The following is a 14,622-nucleotide window of genomic DNA, read 5'->3' as shown; positions in this document are numbered from 1 at the left end:
CTGGCTCGTTCGGTGGATGCCAGGAAGTTGTGGAGAGCCACGCACGCCTTCACAATCTTCACCGCCTTTTCAGGTTGGCAGTCAATTGGACGGCCAAAGATTCTGAAGCGCGCAGCCAATATGCCAAAGGCATTCTCCACTACGCGTCTCGCCCTGGCCTGTCGGTAGTTGTAGATGCGCTTCCTATCCTGCAGGTTAGTACCTAATGAGAAGACAAATAAGTGTCATGCAGGAACACAGAACAGATGACAGAACAGATGACTTGGCTGACTCCAACTTTACACGGCTTTTGAATAGTAATGGTCAAGTGTGCCATTGCGCGCACTGTGTGCCTGCCTGGGTAGGCTATGCATTTTTCGTTAGACTAATTCATGTATATTTACAGAGAGAGAGCAGAGAGAGAGGTCATGTTTCCCGAAGCTCCGCTAGGCATTGGAAAAAAACTACTTAATTCATCGTTCAGATCTACTTTATCTTATTTTATTTACCTAACAGTATATAGTTTGTTTCCGTCGTCCTCAATCGCTTGATTCAACAATACATTTTGGCACTTTTTACTCCTGGATCAGACCGCAGAAAAAGCCTTGGACTTTCCTATCGCCAACATGCCTCCGCATTCGGATATCTCAGGCACGGAGACTGGGAAATGCACAGACTGCGCCAAACTGGAAAAGACATTGGCTTTAATTGAAACGAGACTAGCAGCAGTAGAAAAATGCAAAGGACTCCTACAGGATACAGTGCCGATGGGTGAGTTTTCTGAGCTCACTCAGATACAGCAAGATGACCAAAGCTACACTGTATCCTTCCCGAAGCTGGACAAGAGAGAGACAGTTCCAGCTGCGTCTCACTGGCACAGAGTCGGCGCTAAGCCAAAGCAACATACCAAAGTTAATCAACAAGTTCACTCAACGCCAAATGCTAAACTACCCAAAGCTAAAGTTACATGTATCAGCCGGATTAGCCCGTCAACCCTGCCACTGAAGAACCGGTTCCTGCCACTTCAAGAGTCCAAGAACGCGCCTGCCACCGATGCACCCCTGAGCCCCGAGATGCGTCCGGACGGACAGTGCGGACAGAGACGGAACAACCAGTCGCCACGGAGGCGGGCTGCGCATGTGTCTGCCACCGTCCAACAAGGGCCCATCTCAGAGACAGATGAACCAGACACTCTGATTATAGGAGACTCAACTATCAAGGATATAACCGGTAAGAAGATCCAAACATGCATCTTCCCATATGGAATGGTTAGTGATATCAACCATGAACTAGCCAAAATCATATTGGAAAACCCCAAAATCTCACAGATTATTGTGCATGCAGGATTTAATGATATTCAAAGAGAACAGTCAGAACTTCTGAAGAGGGATTACACTGATCTATTGGATACACTGGACAAAATACACATCAAGTCTTTCATCAGTGGACCCATACCAACAGTTGACAGGGGAATAAACAGTCGTCTACTTGCACTGAATACATGGCTTTCCAGAGTCTGCAATGAAAGAGGAAGGGACTTTATTGACAATTTCAACTTATTCTGGGGGCGCAAATATCTTTTCAGAGCAGATGGCCTACACCCAAACAGGTTAGGCTCAAAACTGTTGAGGGACAATCTTCTCTTCTCGCTTTACGCACAGGCCACAATCTTGCCATGGTCTGACGCACAGGCCACAATCAGAGCACAGGTTGAGAAGAAGCAAGACTACAGCCTCCCCCACACAACTACTCTGCCACTATCTGACACACAGATAGCAGACAGCCCACAGACCTTGAAGAGAGACAACAGCCCGCCCGACGCCATCGACACTGTGCCCTCCCCCATCGCTGATGCTGGCTTGGCGAGGAACGGCCACCCCCCACCTCTGCATTCCCCCATCGACGATGACCTCCAGCCTCATCTCTCCCATAGCCACAACAACAACTCCAGCTGGGATAGAGTCTCCGATGTCTCCCTTTGCGATTTTCCAGCCGAATTTAAGAAACTGGAATATGCTGGCATCAAACTTGCATCTGTGTCAATGATAGCATCGCCACGTCATGGCCGCAAGCTGCTATCACCCAGGAGGATGGCGCCCCACCCCCACCACCGTACTGATAGTAGTCCTGAGTATTACTGAGACAAAAAAGGGTTCAGCCGTAGACACAGTATAAAGGAAGTTTCTCATAATCTGCTGAACCCAAGGTTGCCTACGTCAAAGCAGGGCAACTTTCGCATTCATGCTGTAACCACTAAGAGAGTAAACAAAGGGAAACTTAGACACACTGCTAACCTCACAAATCTCATATCTATTGCCTCCAAACCAAAAACAACCTTAAAGCCTATCAACAGCACCATCAGGATGGCTCTACTTAATGTGAGGTCTCTTAATAACAAATCAAAAACTTTTTACCATTTTGGACACATTTGAACTGTCTCAACATGTGAAAGAGGCTACTCATTGTAAGGGGCACACTCTAGACCTGGTTATCACAAAGGGCCTCAATGTTTCTGATCTCTCTGTGACTGATCCTTCCTTGTCTGACCACTTTTGTGTTTTCTTTAACATATATTTTATTCCCGACATACAGACAAAATCAAACACTGTCAAAAAACAGTATATCAATGAAGATTCTAATGTACTTTTTAAAAAGGCCATCTCCTTGCTACCACCTCTAAACCCATGTTCTGCTGATGATCTTGTAGAAAACTTTAATTTGAAAATTTTGAAAGTCATAGATGTCATTGCACCTTATAAGGTTAAAACGATTTCTGGAAAGCAAAAGGCACCCTGGAGAAAAGCTGCTTCTGTAACAGCACAGAAAAAAGAATGCAGGAAGGTTGAACGCATCTGGCGTAAAACAAAACTTCATATTCACCATAATATCTATAAAGAGAGCCTCCGTGCCTACAATTTAGACTTAAAAAATGCTAGAGAAACATTTTTCTCCAATATCATTAAAACCAACACTAATAATGCAAAAACCCTATTTGCAACTGTTGACAGACTGACCAACCCCCCAACACAAATTCCACCTGATCTCCATTCCACGCAGAAATGCAATGAGTTTGCAGCTTTTTATACTGATAAAATTAGACGCGCCATCAATATCTCCACTTCAAACAAAAATGTTGGACTACCACCCTGTTCAGGCAAAAATAACGTGGCAAGGATGGCATGCCTTAATGTTATAGACTCTCAAAATCTTGTGGAAACTGTGACACAACTAAAGACATCCACCTGTTGCCTTGATACTATACCTACCAACCTCTTTAAGAATGTTTTCGACTGCCTAGCAGCAGACATATTGCAGATAGTTAACAACTCTCTCCAGTCAGGCAATTTCCCAAAAGCTTTGAAAACTGCAGTTATTAAACCCCTTTTAAAAAAGCGGAGCCTAGATGCCTCTGTTATTAACAACTACAGACCAATATCAAATCTACCCTTCATAAGTAAAATCATTGAGAAAGTTGTCCTCCAGCAACTTAATCACTTCCTTGCATCAACTGGTTGCTATGACACCTTCCAATCAGGATTTCGACCCCTGCACAGCACGGAGACCGCCCTTATTAAAGTTGTAAACAACATCCGTCTTAACACAGACTCTGGCAAAATCTCAATACTAATGCTACTTGACCTCAGTGCTGCATTCGACACTGTAGACCATACATTACTTCTGGACAGGTTAGAAAACTGGGTGGGGCTTTCAGGCACCGTCTTAAATTGGTTCAGGTCCTACCTACAAAATAGGAACTACTTTGTTTCCATTGGCGACTTTGTATCAGAATCAACCAACGTGACATGTGGAGTCCCACAAGGTTCGATCTTAGGACCCTCTTTATTCAACATCTACATGCTCCCACTAGGGCAAATCATGCAAAATAACAATATTGACCATCATTGCTATGCTGATGACACGCAAATCTATGTATCGCTTTCACCAAATGACTATCGGCCCATAGATCTGCTGTGCCAGTGCATTGAGCAAGTGAAAGAATGGATGTGCCGAAATTTCCTTCAACTAAATGAGGACAAAACAGAGATAATTGTATTTGGTTCTAAAACGGAAAGGCTTAAAGTAACCGAACACCTTCACTCTCTGTCCCTGAAAACCTCTATCAAAGCCAGAAATCTAGGGGTTATCATGGATTCAGATTTACATTTCGACAGTCACATCAAATCAGTTACAAAATCTGCATATTATCACCTTAAAAATGTAGCAAGACTTAGAGGGCTCATGTCCACCGAAGACTTACAAAAACTTGTACATGCCTTTATCACTAGTAAGCTTGATTACTGCAATGGTCTCCTTACAGGTCTCCCAAAACAAACTCTGAGGAAGCTTCAGCTTGTTCAGAATGCTGCTGCTAGAGTTCTAACAAAGACCAAAACATTTGATCATATTACACCAATTCTGAAATCGTTACATTGGCTTCCTGTAGGTCAGAGAATTGACTTTAAAATCATGTTGCTAACCTATAAATCCCTACATGGTTTAGGCCCAAAATATTTAACTGATATGCTTCCACTACATCAGCCTTCTAGACCACTAAGATCCTCTGAGACCAATCTGTTAATTATCCCCAGAGTAAACACAAAACATGGGAAAGCAGGATTTAGTTACTATGCAACAAATAGCTGGAATAAACTCCCAGAGGATTTAAGACTTGCCCCAACTCTGAGCACCTTTAAAACAAGACTGAAGACTTTTATGTTTGCTATAGCTTTCTGCTAAATCTTAAATACATTTAACTTTGCCTTTATTTTCTATTTTAATACTAAAATGCCTTTTTCTATTTTATGTTTGCTTTAGCTTTCAGAAATACTTTACCTTTATTTTACTAAAATGCCTTTTTAACTTTCCCTTTATTTTCTATTTTTACCAGAAAAAGACATGATCTGATACCAGAGAGAAAGGTTGTATAAGGGTTAGAGTCCTGAGTTTGTTTGTTGAATAAGGCCTTTGGTCTGGGCTAGAGTCCTAGAAGCTGGGTTAGAGTCCTAGAATATTGTTAAGGGTTAGAGTCCTGAGTTTGTATTTGTATAAGGGTTAGAGTCCTGAGTTTGTTTGTATAAGGGTTAGAGTCCTGAGTTTGTGTCCAAATTCTGTCTGGGTTAGAGTCCTAGAATCTGGATTGGAGTTCCAGAGAAAGGACCAAGTTCCTTTAGGTCGGTTTGTAGTCCCGACTTGGGTTCCAGAGAGACTGTTGATCTGATCTTAAATACATTGCACTTTCAATTTTACTTACTAAAAAGCCTTTTTAACTTTCAATTTAATTTTCTCTTAAATACATTGCACTTTCTATTTTACTCATTTCTTGCATATGTTTTCTTTTACTTATCTATTATTTTATTTTATTGTATGACAATGTTTATATGTGAAGCACTTTGAGTCTGCCTTGTGTATGAAAAGTGCTATATAAATAAAGTTGCCTTGCCTTGCCTATAATTAATTCAATCATGTATAATTAATGAATGTAATAAAAACAATAAATAGCTATTCAATATTTTTATTCTCACCTGGATAGGGACGCATCAGGTTCACCTGTAGGGGAAAGGCCTCATCCCCCAGAAAAAAATAAGGACTGGGCGTTGTGGTGCCTGGTAGGACAGCAGGGGCGGGTAGATTGAGGTTGCCCTCTGCCAGTCTGGATCCGAAGGCACTGCGACCCAAGACACCTCCATCGCTCTCACGCCCGTATGCGCCAACATCTACATAAATGAATCTGTAGATGGCATCAGCAGCAGCCATAAGGGCAATTGAAAAAAAACCTTTGTAGTTGTAGTAGTCACTTCCCGATCGTGCTGGAGCTCTGAGTCTGACATGCTTCCCGTCAATCGCCCCGACACACTGCCACTGCCTCCAAAATTCCTCCGCTATGTCCTCCGCTATGTCCTCCGCTAAAGGCCATGAACTCCCCCTGAAGGGCGTCCCAGATGGCAGAACACATCTCCTCCACGATGCCCGACACAGTGCTGGTGCCCATCTTGTAGCTCGCCGAAAGAGCTTGCAGGCCGATGCCGGTTGCCAGGTACCTCAAGGTAACCGCAAGCCTTTGGGAAGCCCCGATCGGGTTCCGGTGGTTTTGGTGCGAGTCGGGAAGGTAACGGATGACTCGCGAAAGGAGATCATCGAACTTTGGCGCCGACATACGGAAATATTGGAAATGCCTCTCCTCGTCCAGGCTTCGCATTGGAAGCACCAGAGAAACAAATTCCCCATCCCGATCTCGTGTGGTATTCAAAGGGCGCACATACCACCGCCTATCTCTGCGCTTCCTGCGTTGTCGTTGCCGGTGTAAAAGGAGTAATAAAATCCACTCTTCTTCCGTAGACATTTTGATCGGAATGTCACCCGCGATATAAGCCGCGAAAACACCGGCGATTCTGCTGCCGCCCGTGGTGTAAGTGGTGTATTGCATGTAATGCAATACACCACTACGCCCGCGACGTTCGCGTATGCTGTGTAGACTATAAAAGGAAGCGCGGCGCTCGCGTCACTAGCGTCGTTTACGCGCGTCGCTCGCGTCGACTATGTAAGGGCCCTTAAGGTGCGGCCACACCAGACGCGTATTTCGCGTACTTCGCGTATGAAATCGCCATTTTTTCCATAGGGAACCATTGGTTTACGCGCGTATTACGCGTAATACGCGTATAAGCAACATTGTACGTGCGTATTGCGCGTATATTTACGCGCTATACGCACGTAAAGTGCGTATATCGCGTACATTTCAAGAGTTAAAAAAATTGAACTTTTTACGCTCATACGCATGACGATTAGCCGTATTGCCCAATCAGCGTTGAGCTTGACCCGACGTCACTGGCAGAGAGTAGTGAGCTTGGACAGAAGCATACGGCCGACATCTTTCTTTATTCTGTGTGGAAATAGTAACATAGTTACGCCATTAAATGCTTTTATGGAAACATTTCTAGCGAGAAATGTGCATTTTACTTTCATAATGTTCGCTCGGTGAATGTGAAGGATGTTTGGTTTGATAGTTATGACGAAGAGGGAACGCTCCGTTCACTTGCATGGACAGAGTCTCTGGTTACTAAGCAACCTCAACGTCTTGGCGGACTATTTCTCTGCTGATCAACACTACAGACACTACACGAACAGAAATGGAGGTGGATCAAAATATCATCGTCGCCGTGTGCGGCCGTCCTGTCCTGTACGACACCACGATGGTGTCGTACAGGGACAGGAACAAAACAGAGAGGGCGTGGGTCGACGTGGCAGAGGATATTGGCGTTCCTGGTAAGATCAGTGAATAATGTGTGTGTGTATTTTGCTTGGCTTCAGCTATCGGTTGTGTTCTACTATGAAAAAAGTTAGCACCGGTTAGCGGTAGCACCAGTTAGCAGTAATATTAAGTGATACTACTACAACAGACTGTCCCGCTTGTCAGGTTACACAACTTAATATGTATATATGTTCTTGTCAGTGGACGTATGTCGCAGGAGGTGGAAGTCACTCAGGGACAGGTATAGCGCGTATTGCGCGTATGCGACCATTTTTTACACAAAATGGTCAAGCAACATTATACGTGCGTATCTCGCGTAAAAAGTACGCGAGATACGCGTCTGGTGTGGCCGCACCTTTAGTGTTAGCCTATTTGAATTAATTACGTAATGTTTTGTGTTCATTCACGTTCTATGTGAAACATAAATGTTCATGTTCTGTGTGAAACATAAGTTCAGTAGCCTCTTTGAGTGAATGAAATTTGAAAGCGTGAGTGTGTAGTGAATGAAAAATGTGTGCGTGTATGGTGGGACTATTTTCTGTATTTGATAAATAAACCCCTTTTCTCTAATAATGTTGCCTACCATATAATTTCTGTGGACATTATGCGCTATAACTTAAAGCCTTTGGCTATAGGCCTACACTTAAATAATTCATTCATCTGTCAAGGCAATAGCTCGTTGTATAAACATTTTATATGGATATGAATTAATGAGTTTGACGTAAACCAAATTAGGTAACTTGTGTAACATGATAACTAATGAATCAAAGGTCATGCTTCCAAGTGACCAATGTATATACATTTATTGGTCAGTGCGCATACCCAATCGTAGCACATTGTACTGGTGGGGAAACACGCCAGCATCTGACAAAAAATAATCTGCCAGCTGCTCCCTGACAAGGGCCGGTTTTGGTTACAGTCGGGAAGATATCGGATGACTCGCGAAAGGAGATCATCAAACTTTGGCGCCGACATCCGAAAATACTGGAAATGCCTCTTCTTGTCCATGCTTCGCATTGGAAGCACCAGAGAAACAAATTCCCCATCCTGATCTCGTGTGGTATTTCAACCCAGTCGCCAAGAAAAAACGTTGACGGTGTACGTTTCCATGAACACTGGATACGTAGCATTTCAACGTAAAAAATAGCGTGTTATACCTACAGTATCCACGCGTGCCGCTGTGGAGGCGGTTTCGGGGTTTGGGTTTCACGGCTTTCGCGGCAAATTGTGGACACGATTGTTTAGGGGGGGGGGGGGGGGGGAGGTAGACTGTTGTTGACCGGGGAGGGGGGGGGGGACACGATTGTAGGGGGGGGGGACACGTTAGTTGAAGGGGGGGGGGGGGGGGGACACGTTTGTAGGGGGGGGGCACGCTCGACAACAAGAGTTGGTTTTTATTGAACGCTCGACAACGAGAGTTGTTTTTTATTGAACGAGACTTCAACACGGAACAGCTGCACGAAACGATGGTCACGTCACTCTAGGTGACGGTGTCGACAACAATGAACACACGAACAATGTTAATCGAACAACACACAACCACATAACATCCCGAACCCATTAACCCCACTTAATCCTAACAACAAAACAAGTTAACAAAAGCCCCATTTGTCAACTGACAACCCCAATTCCCAGAATCCCCCGCGGCTCCGGAACACGTCGTAGCCTATATTAATCTTTATTATCTGAATGGGAAATGCAATATTTTAGGACAGATACACCATTAAACGCGTTTCTAATGACATTTCTAGCGAGAAATGTACATTTTCCTTACATAATCTTCAGTCAGTGAATGTGTATGATCTTTATTAATCTTTATTATCTGATTGGGAAATGCAATATTTTAGGACCGATTCACCGTTAAACGTGTTTCTAATAACATTTCTAGCGAGAAATATATTTATGACTTGGATAATCTTCAGTCAGTGATTGTGTCTGATCTTTAGTTTTATAGTTTAGGATTTGATCGGCTCGCTCGCATGTTTCAACGACGTCAGGTTGTTAGGGACGCTGCTTTCGCTAAACTAGCAGCTCACGGGCTTCCTGCGTTTGTGTTATGAAACTGTTACTTTATGTAACTTTTAATGATATCATCTTGTTAGAAACACGTATATCTGAGAGCCAACCCAGTCGCCAAAAGCATACGTTGACAGTGTACGTTTCGTGAACACTGGATTACGTCGCATTTCAACATAAAATAGCGTGTTATATACACGCACACACGCACGCACACACACACGCACGCACACGCACGCACGCACAGACACACACACACACACACACACACACACACGGTGCATTTAGCTGCTAAAACAACAAAAAAATATTCCCTCAAATATTATTACATTCAAAACGTTGGCCAAAATGGCCAATAATATCATTCTTTATTTGGGATGCTTCGAGGACATTTTGGGTGGATTTTGAACGGTAGGTGGGCAGCACGTTTTTTGCAGGACCTGGCAACCCTGCGCTGTTGCCCGAGATCTGGATCCACCACCCCCCCCCCCCTAAATAAATACTATGGCAGAATAAAGAATAAATTCATGCATTATCATTAAACTTGAACATTTGTTTTTACAGTAGATTGGTGGAGGGATGACGTATGTTGGCCAACCCGGAAGTTAGCGTCGCCCTGGGTTCCCTTGACAAAAAGCCAACGGGTTTTTCCATTGGATTATTGCAGAAAAATTAAAGCACCACCAAAGCATCTTTGAAGCACCACCTCAAAAACTGAAAATAAATAAATAAATAAAAATAACCGTTTTCCAAAGAACGAAATGTAAACCAATGCATTCTGAATGGGAGTGTTTCTCCGATTTTTTCCATGCTACAAAGGACGAAATGTAAACCCATGCAAATAAAGACTCAGGAGATTATCATTAATCTCCTGAGTGTGTTGGGTGGTATTCTATTTTTTTAAACGGGGCTGCATCCAGTCACTTGACCGTCATGGTTGCTATGGTGGTTGCTATCGACCGCCCCCTCTAATCCTTACATGGCTCTAAAAACCACGCGGCAAAGGAGCTGCCGTAAATTGTGTTGTTTTTGTCGTAAACTGGGGTCCGATGGTTAAAAAATAGACAGATATTCCGAGGTATCCTTAAAAGGCAGCTTGGATGTTTTTATTTTCTGCAGTTTAGACTTCTTCTATAACCTATTTTTGAAAGCAAAACACCAAGTTCATTGATTTAACGAGGCAGGGTTATTTGAAACAATTTATTCAATAAATATTTGTGAGAGGTCATTCCTTCTCCTGAGTTTGCTTCCTATTTATGTCTAGTGTACACCCCTGTCCAAAAGCATCCCCCCCCTCCTCATAGGGATTTGGAGAGTTGTTGCCACGTCCCAGTGGTGGAAGTATCATATAATATGAAAGAGGGCATTCAATTATACTACAATGATCAATTAGGAGGCCGAAGCCCTAAAGGAAGTGATGCAATAGGTGACTGAGGCGAAAACATTTAAGTAAACTGTACCTTGGGGTCTCTTATATATCAAAGGGGGTTTTCAAAGGACGCATACGCTTCAACCTGTGGCTCCAGCCCTACAGGAAATGACTCAGCAAGTGCTCCATCTCGTTGCACCTGCACCCAGCGGCTCGCTTGCAAGATTTTGGCCTGAAGTTCTTCCCAGACCTATACCCTAACAGTCCAACATGCATATCTGAGAATCAAATCCTAAAATGGTGACTTATACTTTGATATTGCTTAAGCACAAAGATAATTATTATATTCTATTACTGTAAAACAACATGCATGCTATGGATATATTACGTGTCAGATACTCCTGTCATTGATCTTGACCAAGGCACCTCAGAATTAGAGTTGGTCCCATGGCTACCACTCCTACATAGTTAGGGTAAATGCATTGCAGAGGACACATTTTCCCACTGGGTGCAAGTGCAACTTCATACTCATGATACCTATAAATCTACTGGGAATTCATCCAATAAACATTGTAAATGAACATGAATCCTCTCAAGTCAAGTCCATTTTAATTCAAGTGCAAGAACATGGATTAAACAAATATACCATTTACAAAATCTGAAAATACTACATACAATATCAAAACCTCACAAAACATTGTAAATGAACATGAATCCTCTCAAGTGAAGTCCAAACAAATATACCATTTACAAAATCTGAAAATACTCAAACAATATCAAAACATTGTAAATGAACATGAATCCTCTCAAGTGAAGTCCAAACAAATATACCATTTACAAAATCTGAAAATACTACATACAATATCAAAACCTCACAAAACATTGTAAATGAACATGAATCCTCTCAAGTGAAGTCCATTCAAGTGCAAGAACATGGATTAAACAAATATAGCATTTACAAAATCTGAAAATACTACATACAATATGATATAATACAAATACAAATAAACTGACCAGTTTTGTTCAATGGCTACCTACCCCATTCTCCCCTACAGTATCTTATAGAAGCTTCCAGAGAGTTTCGTAATCATGTTTTTTAATGCAAACTTTCCGGGCTCTTGCTCTCAGATCATTAGCCAAGCAATGACTTTGAAGCCAAGACTTGACATAAACATCTGGTTTGAACATTTGTAGTGGAGGGCCAACACACTTGATGAAAAGCAAGGCTGACATACTTTTCACCTCTAGCGTGTTTCTAGTTGTGGTTAAAATGTTCATCTGACTGAACCCACGCTCACACAGCTGTGGAGATGACCAGTGTGTTCACTGCTTGAAGGAGGGGTTTTAGCTCATCTGGTGCTTGTGGTGTCATTTCACCAACAGATTTGAGTTTCACCATATCAATATATTCCCTCATTCCTCTCTGAATTTGTCTGCCATTATCAAGCTTGAAAAAGGAGCAGAGTTCCTGTATTTCCTTTTCGGCATAACGAACACCACACACATCTGGCCAGTTTGATGGCTGCAGCACTTTGACATTGTTAAGAAAGCTCTGGTACTCTTCTTTGCTTCTCTGTTTTCCAGGCAGTGATCCCATTCTTGATTCAATTTTAGCAGCCAAAGCATGAAAGAAATGTTGGTGGTTTATTTCTCTCCTGTGTCTTAAATTATTTGTCAGTGGCACCCCTTTGAATAGCTTCAAACCCATTGCAGTCTGAGCCACTTCTGCCGCTGGTCCAGGCTGCTCTGCCATGGACTTCAACACACGGACCTGCCGACTGAGAGTTGCTACAGCCTTGGGGAGCGTCATGTTTCTGTCTTGAAGAGAGAGAGAGAATTCAGACAACTCTTCTAAAGCGTCATACATGATTCCAAGATTGTGCACAAAGGTGGCATTAGAAAGGTGATCTATTAAACCACTGAACATGCATCTCTCTGTTGAACTTCTTTTAGGATCAACTGAGGCATTAGAAAAGTGCTTGTGGATTGCAGGGTACTGCTGCCATACAGCTTTAATGGTCCTGTAACTGGATGCCACCCATCTAGTGCTGAGAATTCTCCCTATGTTCAGACACTGTAAAGCAAGTTCCTCACAACATTCAGTGAGCTCACGACGTTTTTTGGCCGATGCATGATAGAGACTGTACACTTTGTCAAAGAAAAACTGGAAGTCATTCATCCCTACAGTTTCTTCAACAGCATCTCCAACACTCAACTCAAGACGGTGGTTCATGCAGTGCCACACCATTACGTTTGGAAACTTTTCTACAATTTTGGTTGCAACACCTGCTTTACTTCCAAGCATTACAGAAGCTCCATCTGATGCAAAGCAAACAAAGCGTTCACTCAGAATAGCTTCAGAGAAGCCATGATGTGACAGGTTATTCATTAGAGCTTGATAAATTTCACCTGCATTGGTAGCAGAAAGCTCAACTAGATCCAAGAAGAATGTTAGGGGCTCTTCACTCATCCCTAGGCTCGCTCTAATATAAATTATCAATACTGATTTTTTACTGTCAGTTGTAGCTTCATCTATCATAACAGAAAGTTTTGCTCCACTTTGAAGGACCTTTCCAACTACTCTCTTTCGCATTTCATTTGCTATGTGTTGGCTGATTGTTGCACAGGAATGGTCTGAATGTAAAGTTCTTCCCATGTCTAGTCCATTCAAGACTTGCAGATCAATATCGGACGGTAGATCTGTGAAAGGCCTTCCAGATTTTACAATCTTGTACACTGTACGAAATACCCTATCAGTAGTTAAGAAGTGATCCCTTTGCATTTCAGAAGTCAATGTTTCCAATGTCTTTTCTTTTGCTTTTTCCATGGTTTTCTCAGCTGCTTGGTGATAGTCTGACATTCTATGCTTGTGTATTTTCTTACGAAGAGACTGCAGCTGTGCTGCTCGGTTTGCACCATAGGCTGTAACTTTAACGTTGGACCACTCATCAGCAATATGCAACTGGCTGCTCCCACCTGTACTTGGCCCAACTACTTTCATTTTCTGGCAGGTTAGGCAGCCAAGTTTTTTGCTTTGACATATTAGCCATGGATAATACTTTTTTTTCTCCCTGAACTTGGTAGATGTCCAGCATTCAGGGATATCTTGCTCATCATCTCCCTGGTTATTTTGGTCAGAATCATCGACACTATCTTGCTTCTGCCTCCTCCTCCGCCTCTCTTCTTTTTTCTACCACAAAAACATCAAATCTGTGTTAAAGCCCCACTTATTATTATTATTATTATAATAGGATTAGCTACATTTCCCCCTCTTCGAAAAAGAAAAGTGTCTATTGTGAATTATCAAACCTGTTCCTTCTCCAGCTCTAGGCTCCTCTGCTTCTGCCTCCTCCTCCCTTCTTTTTTCTACCACAAAAACATAAAATCTATATTAAACCCCCCCTTGGTAGGATTAGCTACATTTCCCCCTCTTCGAAAAAGAAAAGTGTCTATTGTGAATTATCAAACCTGTTCCTTCTCCAGCTCTAGGCTCCTCTGCTCTCCTTCCTGCTTCCTCGCCATGATTTCCTGCTCTATATGAAGAAAACAACGGCATTATGGTTTTGTTAGAATGAGCAGACAGTGAAGTAGGCCTACTGTCAAGTCATGTTTTTTTTCATATAAAATAAGAGCGATGACATTCAACCACCAGATGCCGTGATCACACGATTCGGAGGCATGCATCACATTTACAGACATCCCAACCTGCAAAAAGTCATTTCAGGGAGGTATTCCCCCCCTAGGTCTACGTATTTCTGTTGTGGTCCCTAAAAGTTATAAAAGCAAAAATATGTAGATTACTTTTACTATTTATTATATGCTGCTACTACTATCCTGTTTATGTTAACTGCTTTTATTTGTATTCCATTGCAACTTTAAAATTTCTTTCTTTTTTGGGGGCACTCTCCCTGTGCCATGGTGCCCCTGTACACTGAACTGATTAATTCGTTTCGGGAGAAGAGATAAAAGCCCGCCCACACTGAAAATTGATTGGTTGATTTACCGAAACCGG

General features: G+C 42.6%; 1 protein-coding gene and 1 long non-coding RNA gene across 2 annotated transcripts in view; both read left to right on the top strand.

Annotated features, from left to right (window-relative positions):
• The window catches only part of skap2 (src kinase associated phosphoprotein 2), a 362,220-nt gene that overhangs the window by 147,879 nt on the left and 199,719 nt on the right, over positions 1 to 14,622 (top strand). The window lies entirely within an intron of this gene.
• Positions 4,938 to 5,424, top strand: LOC132459159 (uncharacterized). Its single transcript, XR_009526119.1, has 2 exons — positions 4,938 to 4,992; positions 5,142 to 5,424. It is a non-coding gene; the product is annotated as an uncharacterized LOC132459159 (long non-coding RNA).

This window comes from Gadus macrocephalus, chromosome 6, assembly GCF_031168955.1.
Source record: "Gadus macrocephalus chromosome 6, ASM3116895v1".
NCBI classification, from domain to species: Eukaryota; Metazoa; Chordata; class Actinopteri; order Gadiformes; family Gadidae; genus Gadus; species Gadus macrocephalus.
The sequence above is the reverse complement of the archived record's forward strand: the minus strand, read 5'-3'. Positions and strand labels throughout refer to the sequence as shown.